We start from the raw sequence: 13106 nt of genomic DNA on the forward strand, positions 1-13106 counted from the left end.
GACTACACCAAACCAACCCCCAAATTATCCATAGCCTACCTAAAAAAATCAAAATGGCTTATGCACATGTGTGACTGATAGCTTTGTAAATATGCAACATGTAAACACCCTAAAACCCTGTAGTCATGCATATAAAGAAAATAAAAGATCAAGTATATCGCAAACCCAGACACTAACCATAGACCAAATACAATGTCCCCATAAGCATAAAGCATCAACCTATGGTATGGTGAAGTGAGTGAGTGATTGCTACTTGGATTCCTTTTATGAGTTACAAATTAGATAGCAATTAGTTTCAATTAACCCCATTAATGCAAGGTGAATCGACTTTTACAATCCAATCCCACTATTTTGACTTTGACTCGATAGGGTCTCTAAAAATGTAGTTTAAATTTTAGAATTAGATTATGTTTGGTGTAAAGCGCATGCATGCATGAAAGTGATGATTGATTTTATTACAATTTAGTTGTGTGTGTAGCGTGTGTGCACGTGCACATGTGGTTATAGTGCAATCTGCTTATGCAATGGTGGGGATTTCTTTTACAATTAATGCCCAAGGAGATCAATCATAAATATATGTAGGTGCCACACGGATTTAATATAAGGGATTTTTAAAATACCATTTTTACACATTTTTTACATACAAAAGGGTCCCATATAAAGGGGTTACTTACATATTGAATAGAAAAGGGCTATGTTTTATAATGGAAAAATTCACATATAAGGATATTTATAAATAGACCTTGAATGCACATGATATAGAGGGTATACCTATAATGAACTACCTGAAAAGTAATAATTGTGTTGGTTTTTATTATAAAATATGGGGTGCATTGTGTTCATTTTTTGTGGTACAACATTGGGTTGATTGTTGTGACAATTTAGTTGTCTCAAGATATAGGTGGAGAAGGGAAAAGAAAAAAATCCGGTAGTATGTGGGATACCCACAAATTCTAATTAAAAAATGGCGATAAGGACACAACTTCTCAACTCTCTTGATATCCAAAAATCCACACATTAGGACAAAAAATGCTTCAAAATTTGCACTTTTGTTAATTGTGGATTAAGAAAACAACCAAAGAGAGTTTGCCTAGTATTCTTGTCTTCTCTTTTTTGGAGATAGTAGAGTCCACTTCATGATTTTCTCCTTCTTTTTAGCCAAAATCTCTAGAGTGTGACACGTTTTAGTAGTCTCGAAGTCCTTATTTACTTATAGAATCCGACAAAGGACATGATAAAGATGCTATGAAGTTAATAATGACTTTTCTGAAAATCGAGAGCTTTTTAGCGTCCAATCTATTTTCATTAGTCTTCTTAATATTCCTCTTTAGTTCATTCACCTTTCTCGGTGAGATTCTTTCTCTACGAATTCAATCTAAGTATGGCATCTGAAGGTGACCTTTTCATTAATTAAACTCCTACACTGTCTATAGCTAGGGAGTTTATGGAAATTGGAATCCAAAAATATTTAGCATAAATGATTGAGCTACCATACTGCCCTCTTCCAAGTGCTCTCACAAGGTAAAAGAATAAAATAAGAGGATATAAAACATCATTGGAAGGGACGTATCATTGCTTTCAAAATTATGTCTGAAGGGTGGTTTGTCAAAGTGCATCATGTTTACATGACCAAGGATATGTAGCTGCCTCCAAATGAACATGTTTTCTAGAAAACACATTGTAAGTATTGAGTGAATAATGTATGCGGTATTTTTTTCATTTAAGCAAGTACTAATAATAAATTCTTAGTTGTAGACATATTTTTATCAACAAGTATTGAATGGCAACCTATGAAAAGCTTAAGTGGAACCTTCCATGCAATTCATAAGGTATTCACAGAGATTGTTGAATAGGCCGTGGGTTCTTTTAGTGAAGGAAGGGTTTTTATATATTATGCACATTATGTTGTTCCCTCTAGAGAAGATACATATGAATATAATGAAGATTTTCCATTGCCAAGTATTTTATCCCTAAATTGGGAGATTCTTGATAAGGCAATGATGCACAATTTTAAATTCAAAATATGTCAAGATATTCAAAAGTCCATGACAACTGGAAGGATCTTAAGAAGAAGAATACGCTTGTCATGGTTTATACCCTTGCATATCTTTATGGTGTGCTTCAAAATAGCACATTTACAAAGGAAAAAGGTATCTTAGCTAAGTAAAACTTTTACAGAAGAGGAACTAGACAACATTATAGGAAGGCTTTGGAAATCCAGAGAGTATGACCATAAGGGCAATACCACGAGGTGCATTATATGCCTCCAATCCTTGTCTTTGTGTTATAACATTGCATGACAAACTCTTGCTTTTGGCTTCAATATAGGAGTTACAAACTTAAACCAGACATTTGGATTCCCTTGGATTCTAATACAGATTGTATGCCTTTCAAACATAAGGTGCAAGTTATAGCACATGAAAAAGAAAATGAGGTAAATGTCACTTCCAATTGGAGCCTAAAGGACATGCGGGATACCTTGGAGCTGCTAGATAGTACATCCCCTAGATATAAGTTAAAAGTAAATGGTGAAACAATTAGAAAAAGAGATGAATGCTCTTTCTCTTATATGAGTTGTTTGCCTCCCACAATTGTAAGTTTTTAGCTATGAATATAAAAATAATTATTATATTTATATAGGATAACAAGCTTTTCATTAAGTTAAGAGTTACAAAATTAAAGTGAAAATATACAAGGATGCAAAATAACGAAAGAGATTCCTCCAAGTTTTTGTTTGCATCTATTTATCTTCTTTTGTCTCCAAGACCTTCTCATTCTTTGGCATTATAACTTCTTTGTCACTTTTTGCAAAGATCTCTAGTCTCCCTACAGTGGCTTTTTTCTTTGATTACTAGAAGAATTTGGCTTTAATAGGGACTCTCTTCTCTTCAAGCTCAAGAGGAGATGGATGAGACTTCATAGGGAAAAGTGTTGGCATTTCTTTCTTTTCGGAGTGTTCCTTACTAGTCTTTTCAAATTACTTACCATTGCCCTTGCCCTTACTCTTAATAAATATTTTTGTGGAGGGGAGTCAGGAGGATCGATTGGTGTGATTGCCCTATCCAAAATAAACTCAATACATTGCTCCTTTATCCACCACATATATAAGTCAGGGTAATCTCGGCACTGTGAGAAAAAATGTAATAAGTTGGTAAACTAAAAAAGGATCCCTAAAAAAATAAACAATATGAAAGAGACTTACATTCACCCCATCTATCTTGAGTATCTTTGAATCTATTGTCTTGCAAACATTTGCAATCACTCTCCATCCACAAGTATATGTATCACTTTACAATGATACTTCTTGTTGGAGAAAGTTATATGGTTTTTCATCAAGATCATCAATATCCTCGTATGTGGTATCCAAGAAGGTAGTCACAAGCCTACGAAAAGCAAGCAGTATTCCATTCAATGCACATTTTTGCTTGGCCATGGATACCGCTTAGAGGGTTCATGAGGATAATTTCTTTGGTGAATATATCAATATATATAAGACTCCAATGTCCTCTACAAAGCAAAATGTTAGTAAGTAATAAATACAACAAAGAAATATATGTTAACCCTTTTGGAAAATTACATATCTTTTGACGTAAGAGAAAAAAAATGTAGTTTGTGAAGCTTTGAAAAACATTGCTATGTTTGAACTAGATCTCAAAAACAATTCCACTTCATATCAGTGTATAATTTTAGAGATTTCTTGGTTGAGAGAAGAAATCAACGAACATCATCCAATAACAAAAATAAAGGAGTGTTATTTGTAATCAACATCACAATCATTCCGCATACTAAAAAAATATGCAATAATAAACTACAGAATCTAACAATTGAATATACTTTTCAACTAGCATGGACTTGTCCTCAAGAGATATGCTAAGGTAGTCCTCTTCCTCAAAAGTGCAAGAAACATTGACAACAATTTGTCCATACACCTCACCCCTTCTCTTATAATTAATAAGGCTAAGCACAACAATTTTTCTCTTGTAAACATCATCCTCGATTTCTATGAAATACAATATTAGAGAATTCGGGAACCTCCCAAGTTTTACTTCCAAATAAGGAGTAGATTTGACCAAGTGGCTAAATCTTAATCCCATATTTGAGTGTGGAACTTGGGGGGAATCCCCTTTATAGTATTTAGGAAAATTTTCATCTTCAAGCAAGGGGATAATATTTGACCATGTGTCCAAATATTAATCACATTAAAAATTTCCAATCTTTATAAAAATTTCCAAATTTCTAAATATGTGGTTATGACCTCTTGTGATTTTTCTTCTTGGTATGGGATGCGGTCCTTGTTGGGTATAGATGTGTCACATTCTCGATCTTTGGCCATTTTGCTTTCCTAAAAAATTTTGGGAGAACGTTAAGGATCTCAAATGATTTTTTATTAGTAGTGGGCAAGGACCTCAATACTTTGTCAAACCTATACCTGATTCTGCTGACCATACTAAAATCTTTGTTCATCAAGGTGATCCTATGAGCATGATTAGCAGAAACATAAGTATCATTCATAAAATAAATAACAAAGTCTTCAGTTGCCTCCTAAAAACAAAGAATTGTTGCAAGCTACCATTTCTTTTGTAGACGAGTTTCAGTCAACACTCTTGTTAATCTATCAGAAATATCCTTGACAACTCTGATAAAAGCTATCTTTGGAATGACATACTGTGTAGTTATTTGGGCCTTCCTTATCTCACTAAAACACATTTGCATATAGTAAAACCTAGACCATCTCTTTCTCCTTGGCTTGGAAGGCTCACTTCCTTGAGAAGAAGAGGTTCCAAATTGATCTATTGGCTGATCAGGTGCTCTAGGGGAGGTTGGAACCTTGGCAGTTGTAGGAGAGGACTTTCCAAACAAATCATACGGTTAGTCATTAACCACATGGACCTCACCTAGGGAAAGAGAAGAATACGTAGTCTTTGCACTTGATTGCTTTGATTGCATGGTAGGAGACTAGGGAAAACTAGGGGTAGGAGGGATCTCAAGAGGAATAGCTTGTGGAGCCTCTAATGGCCTTGCCTCTTGTTCACTATCCTTGCACTCTATATAAACTTTCATTGATGTGTCAGCTTTGTCCTTGCCATCACTCCCTGATAGAAAATGATAGAAAAATCAATCAAAAACTATTCATTGGAGGTATCTTTGATACGGTGTGAGAGCAGTGAAGCCACTTTGTAGGGTCCTATTAGCATTGTATCATGGAGCAATTGATACAATGTGAGTGTGGTAAAGCGTAATCTCGGTAGGAACCCTTTCACTTCGTATCATGGAGAAATTGATATGGCGTGAGCATGACAAAGCATTATCTCAGTAGGAGTTGTCATCGCTACATATCATGGAGCAGTTGATACGACATGAGCACAGTAAAGCATTATCTCGATAGGAGGTCTCCTTGCTCTGTATCATGGAGAAGTTAATATGGCACGAGCGTGGAAAAGCGTAATCTTGACAGGGGTCATCCTTGCTCCGTATCGTGGAGGAGCAAACATATGCATGCAAAATCCTCACATTGTATGGTGGATAATTAGGGAGGTCTAGCTTTTCTTGATGACTAAAATGAGCCATGTAAGCCATGTCCGGTCTTATATACTTGGTGTGGTCCATGACATGTGGCATTGTATAATTGGCTAGGGTTTGCTCTATGGCTATCCCCATGGCAAAGCATTTGAGTTTTGTATATATATAAGTGATAAGGCTTTCGTTTTCTTTTTTTAACTAAATCTTGCACTCTACTTGTTTTAGGCCTCTGAAGCTATTTTTGAGTTCTTTCTATTATTTTAGGTGTTGTTTCCTTTCACTTATTATTTTAGGCGTCGTATTCAAATTTTACGATATGAAGTGAGGATACATTTTATGTGTGGTTGAGTTCTTCTACTCTCACCGTATCATGGACCCTATTATGTTTGATGCAAAAGTTATTCAAGTCTCCCCAGATGTGGTCACTCAAAAGAGGAAAAGAAGAAGGCTGTCTTCAGGGTCAAGGGGTTCAGGTTGTACTACCTTTTCTCCTAAATTTTCCATTGCTTATTTTCCTTGCTTAGTAGTAAGTGTGGAAATGCCTAAGAAATCTCCAGGTAAAGGTAAGTCGCCATTGAGGGTTATTGGAATGTCTCAAATCAGAAAGGTTTCTCCCTCAAAAGGGCACCTAGACTTTCTTCTTCAGAATGGCATGGAGTTATCTTACTACTATGAATTGACCATGTGGTAAATTCTTGGAAAAAAATAATTGTGGATGAGTTTGTTGAGTTTGAAAGTCTTGCATTGCCTGTGAATTGAAAAGGATACAAAGAATATGTTTATATATGTATTGGGACCTCACCTTCAGAGAAGTCACTGTTCACAAGGAAGTGTGGAGCTCATTCTCTCGACAATTTTTGTGCACTAGATGTGTTTTATTCTACTCTTTATAGGAATGCATGCTTATGCCAAAAGTAGATGCATTCATTGTATATACTCTTGTTGAATATCCTATCACATTTGATGAACAACAATTGGAGGCAGCAAAATCTTCTATCTTCTGCCTTTTGGATGATGTGGCAAATGAGAAGGATGCAGAGGAATGTGTGGAACCTTAGCAAGAAGCATATGTTGTTGACAAACTAGATGTCACCCAATTCAAAGTTGAGAATTTTATTGAAGAAAGCCATGTAAATATAGATATTGTGTCTGACTCCCCTTCTTTCTATATTGTTCCTTCTCTTCCAACTTTTCCTATTAATAAGGACAAGGAATACATACTACTATCAGACATCCAAAGGCCCCGGGGAGGTTAGTCATTTCAACATAAGGGGTTTTTAAAATGCAACTTTTACACATTTTTTACATACAAAAGGGTCCCATACAAAGGGGTTACTTATAGATTAAATAGAAAAGGGTTATGTTTTATAAAGGAAAAAATCACATAGTGAGCTACTTGGGCCAAAGGCTCTTTAATCTCAGGGAGGATTATTTTTTAGCAATCATTGTAGATGCTTTTGATGCTACAAATACCATAGTTAATGTTGAAAATGAATCGAAAGAAGAGTTACTTAAACTCGAATTTCCAATTTTGGAAGAGAGCAGAGTATCTTAAAGAATTGCAAGATACCAATGAGACATCATCATCCATTAATATATGGAATCCAACTAAGCTAGACCATGATAAAAATCAATTGGTGCAATTATTTCCAATTTTGCAAGATACATTAATATGTTTGATTTCAACTTTCATTTGACATTCATCTTTTTTGCAATTGGAGGTTGAAGATTTTGATAACTTCTTGGGACGGGGGAAAGGGTTGAGAGCTAGTGGTAATTCATTGAAAGATGTTACACTTGGCAATTACTTGGCAAGGATTAATCCTCATGTTTTCTTAGTATTCCATAACATCTTCTTAAAGGAAGCAACATGGCCTATACTATGTATTAAGGCACTTTACAAGGCTCCTTGATTTCTCTGGGTTATAGTATAATGTGCACAAGGTGATATTTTTGGAGAAGACAACAACAATTAGGATTTTCAATCATGGTCTTGGTTTCTCTACTTCTACGGCAATATACTTTTTGGCTGTCTCATCTTATGCTTTGGTCTCAGGTAAGTTACTCATGAATACATGTGTGCATCACGTGGGTTCAAAATAATGTATTTTTAAAATACTTTTTTATACATTTTTTACATATAGAAGGGTATGATATAAAGGGGTTATTTACAGATTGAATAGAAAAGGGTTATGTTTTATTCAAGAAAATTTCAAAGATAAGGATATCTATAAATAGGCCTTGAACACATGTGATGTAGGGGATATGCATAACATAACTTCCCTGAGGCTTTGGCAACAAATCAAACTGATATAAAGTCCATAGTTGATTTGTGGTGGCTACAAAGTTATTGAGAGAATTTGAAAGTCAATTTGAGTATTTAGATTTTGCAGAACAGCAAGCTCTTGCAACTCAAAAAATGGAATTGTTTCTACAAGTAGAAAATCCTGAGCTTGAAGAGAAGCTTGATGATTTGTTAGAGGATCAGACTACAGAGACATGGCTTAAAACAGAGTGGAGGCATGTTAAGTAAGCTGTTACTGCACTAGTAAAAAAGTATCTAGCTTTGCCCATTGTTACTGACAAAATAGTTTATGTATCCAGTAAGCCACCTAGTTCTATGGCTAACGCTATGGTTGCACTTGTTGTTCCCACTATTAGGGAAGATGTATTAGAACCACTATGAAATAAATGCTTGTTTTTCTTAATCCATTTCTTGTACATCTTCTACACACTTTGAGGATCATTGAATAGACCAAAAGGGACCATCATCATGCCATCTAATAGGAGGGAAACTTTAGCTTCTGAGCTCTCAAGGACTTCACCATCATTTATATCCACTTTTGATTAAATAGACTCTTCCTCTTCACTGTCTAAATCTTGAACTTCACTTTCATCATCTTCCCCTTCTATCTCTATTTTTGCATTTGAAGGGGCACTATATAAGAAGAACAAGTCCTCTATTATATTTTTTGCTTCTACTTCTACCTCCATATTTTCTTGTGCTTTATTTTTGCATTTGAAGGGGCTTTGTATAAGAAGAAAAAGCTCTCCATTACATCTTTTTCTTGTGCTTCTACCTCCATATTTGCTTGTGCTTCTACCTCCATTACATCTTTTGCTTGTGCTTCTACCTCCATATTTGCTTGTGCTTCTACCTCTGACTCTACTATGGCTATGTCAGGGATGCTATTTTTGGTGCTCGGATGGTATGGTTATGCTTTTGGGATGTTATTAGGATTTTTTAAGAGCTGGATTAGCTTAGCTTTGTAGAGATTTATTATTATCATAACAGTTTGGCAAGGCATACAACTATGAGCTTCATGCTTTGAATGCATATTGTGCCTACATGGTATTTTGGGTATGCTACATGTCTATGCGATGTCCATCATTGATGTATGAGCTTGAATATGGTTATGGCATGCTTTGACACTTGGATTTGAACTATATTCAATACACTTGGGCTTTAATCTGTTGCTTTGAGCTTATATGCTTACTCACTTATGGATATTAAACCTTCATTGGACACTTATGCTCCCATATGTATTTGGCTTTTAGCAAGAGATAATTGTACTTACTAAGCAAAGCTTGGTTCTTTGAGATAGTGGGACACTCTTGGTTCATATATATGCTTTCTTCTATGCTATTGGATATAGTTATCTCCACTGGTGGTTTGATTTGATTCTATATGCTTTTTTGGATATCACTACTTACCTTTGTCAGTAATTTTTTGGTGATATATATGCTTATGGGATATGTGGCTTACTAACAATTTGAGTTTCTGACAGTCTTTGTGGTAACAATGGTCTATGCTTAGTCATTGTTGCTAGTTGCATTATTTGTATCTCGATTGCTAGTAGTCGGATATCGCTGGCAGTGGGAACTTGCTTTCTTGGCTATTTTCCCATAGTTGGATTGACATATACTATTTTCTTTAATTTTGCATTGCTATAATTACAATTTTTGACATTGTATTCGAGAGAAAACATTGTATTTTGGCCTCATTTTGGCAATCTATTACTTGTAGTTGGTGGACAACTCTATACTTTGGTCTTTCCTCCTATTTTTCCTTTGTTTTGGCTAAGTTTTTGGGGCTGATTTGTGCCATCCACTATTATATTGTCATTTCCATAACATGCTTATTTCAATATTATGGTACCTAAGAATAATGCTTGGTAGTTATGGGAGAAGATATGTTATCTTTATGATAAGCAAAGTCCTTTCATAAATGTATTGGTTGAAACAACTCATGGACCTTTGTATGAAAAAATGGATTACTATGTCCACATATTTGAATGAGTTTCACTTGATTTTCAACTAGTTATTTACTTTGTAGGACATTGGGTTTAAGGATAATCTTCTCCCCTTGTTCTTGTTTGTGATACTTTGTGAGTCATGGAATACTTTATGTACTACCATGTATGCTAATATTCATAAGGATGGTTTGAAACTCTAGGATGTTCAAGGTTTCTTACTCACTGAGGAGATAAATTAAAGAATATGGATGCAACTGGTACTTCTCATGCATTGATTGTTAGGGACAAACATGATGGAAAGAGTGGTAAAAGATAAATATAGTGTAGCCTGAGTCAGATGATAATTACATCTTAATAGCTTTTTTTCTTGATGTTACTTAGTTGGTTGATGTCTCATCCACTTTTTCTCAATGTTGGCTACTTGATTCGCAAGCTTCTTTTCATGTTACTCCATGTAAGGATTGGTTTTATTCTTATTGTAGCATGACAAGTTCTATGAGACTAGGAAACAACTTGGCATTGGATATTATTGGCATTGGTGATGTTAGTCTGGAATTTGCTTTAGGTAGCACTTTTATTTTGCATGATATGTGTTCTATGTTAGACCAAAAGCCTATTCTCTATTGGATAGTTGGATGATGCAACGTATCTTTTGGTGATTTCACATGGAAAATTACATGTGGAAATCTTACCTTTACTCGAGGTGCCAAGGCTGGTAGCCTTTATCCCTTGCTTATATCTAGATCTATTGGCCATGTTTTGGATGATGTAGAATATCTTTTGGTGATTTTGCGTTGAAAATTACCAATGAGAATCTTATCTTTACTCAAGGTGCCAAGGCTGGTAGCCTTTATCCCTTGCTTATATTTAGATCTATTGGCCATGGTTTTGGCTATAGCTAACATACCATATGTATCTTTATGGCATTGTTTCCTTGGGCACACATTGAAAGGTGAGAAGGAGCGAAGCTTGCTTGGAAGTGAGCTATGGCAGAGACCAAGAGCAAGAAGAGAAAGACACAAAAATGGAAACTTCAATGGTCACAATGTGTGACTGGGCCGGCCTTTATTGAAACTACCACTAAAAGAATAAAGAATAAAGTGACGGTGACGGGCACCCGCCACTTGCAGTGTGCAGCGGCGGGTAGTTTTCAGTGTAGTAATACACGGGCGGCTAGGCAGAGGCACCTTTATCCCCAACAACCTCCCACTTAAAGGCAAATCTTCCCTAGTGAGGAGTGAAAAGATAAAGAAAAGGTAGTATAATGTACACATGTAAAACAGGATGAGGAAAAACATCATCTCATCCAATGCCCATCAATTTCCTGAGGAAGGCAAAGCACTCAGTAGTGAGGCTTTTCATGAGCAGATCTGTAGGATTTTTGTTAGTGGAGATCTTGACAAGGTCAATAGACTTGTCCTCCATGACCCCACGTATGAAGTGATACCTCACCTCAATGTGTTTCATATTTGCATGGAAGACCGGATTCTTGGCTAACTGAATAACACTCATAGAATTCGAATGCAGCGTAGATATAGTATCAATCCCAAGGTCATGAACCAAACGGCCCAACCATATGGCCTCCTTACAAGCCTCAATGGCTACAAATACTCAGCCTCAGTGGTAGAGAGAGCAGTACACTTTTGAACCCTAGACATCCAAGAAACAACACCTCCAACATAGGGAAAGACATAGCCGAAAGTGGACTTTCTACTATCTGCATGTCCTACATAATTGGAGTCTGTGTAGCCTACAACTCTTGTATCCTAACTTCCATAGCAAATACACATATTTGATGTGCCCTTCAAGTATCTCATGATACCCTTTACGACATCCCAATGCTTTTTGCCAGGTGTAGCCATATAGCCTGCCACAATACCAATTGCAAAGGCAATATCTAGACAAGTGGCTATCATGGCATACATCAAACTACCCAAGGCTGATGCATAAGGTATCTTGGCCATCTTGGCCCTCTGCTCATCCATCTACGAAAAATTAGCTTATGAAACCTTCACATAAGAAGGTAATGGACAACCAATAGGCTTTACATCCTGCATGCAGAAACACTCCCTAATGCTGCCTGTCACGCTTAATGCGCATACCAAGAATGTGAGAGGCCTATCCCAAATCCTTCATCTCAAAACTCTTCTTCAGCTAAGATTTAAGAGCATCCAGCTCATCATGAGCTTTCCCTGCTATTAGCATATCATCCACATAAAGTATCAAAATAAGCAAGGAGCCATCACGGGCTTTCTTCATGTAAAGACACAGATCCATAGCACTCTTGCTGTAGCCCTATGACTGCATAAAGGAATCAAACTTATGATACCACTTCCTAGGTGCCTACTTCAAGCCATAAAGACTTTTCTTCAAGTTTCACACTAGGTGCGCCATACCAGGTTCTGCAAAGCCCTTAGGCTTCTCCATGTATACCTCATCATACAAATCCCCATGCAAGAATGCAGTATTGACATCCATTTGATACATGTCCAAGTCAAGCTGCATGACTAAGCCAAAACCAAGCGCAAAGTGGTCATCTTGACCATAGGAGAAAATGCTTCATGAAAGTCAACTCCATGCTCATGTTTAAAAACCTTAGTGACAAGTCTTGCCTTATAAGCCAGCTTGGGATTTCTAGGGGTACTTTTCAACTTGTACACCCATTTTCATGGCAAAGTCTTCTTGCCCTGAGGCAATGTAACCAAATCCCAAGTCATATTCTTATGCAAGGGGTTTATCTCAGACTGCATAGCCCTCTCCCAGGAGTGTCTGTCACCCCCTATGCATAGCCTCATCATAGGTGAGAGACTCTCCTCCATATCTAACCAAGACATAATGCATCGAGTGCTCAAATCTATCAAGGGGACATCTATCTCTAGTAGACCGCAGGCTTTGCAGCCGGTCCAACACCCTAGCCATGTGCACCAACTACTATTGTAGGCTATCCAACTGGCTATGCAGGAGCATGTGGCTCCTCCTAGAATATAACCCTGCGTATCTCTACCACCTTCTCAGGCTGCCTATGCATCTTGTCTTCATGGAAGACTACATCATGGTTGCAGATGACTTTCCGCACTTGCAGATCCTAGAGGCGGTAATCCATCTCGCCTGCATTCCCATAGCCAAGGAAAATGCATTTGACACTCTTAGGATCCAACTTAGTACGCTTGTCTTTGGGTACATGGCAGAATGCCTCACATCCAAAGACAAGTAGATGTGCATTAGACGAAGGTTTCCCAGCCCATACCTCCTCTGAAACCTCGAAATCCAAACCACTAGAAGGTGATCTATTTATGACATGCATTGCTAAACTGAATGCCTCAGCCCAAA

The sequence above is a fragment of the Lygodium microphyllum genome, chromosome 3 (genome assembly GCF_053477565.2).
Source record: "Lygodium microphyllum isolate KBCC chromosome 3, Lygodium_microphyllum_v1.1.10, whole genome shotgun sequence".
In the NCBI taxonomy this organism is placed as follows: Eukaryota; Viridiplantae; Streptophyta; class Polypodiopsida; order Schizaeales; family Lygodiaceae; genus Lygodium; species Lygodium microphyllum.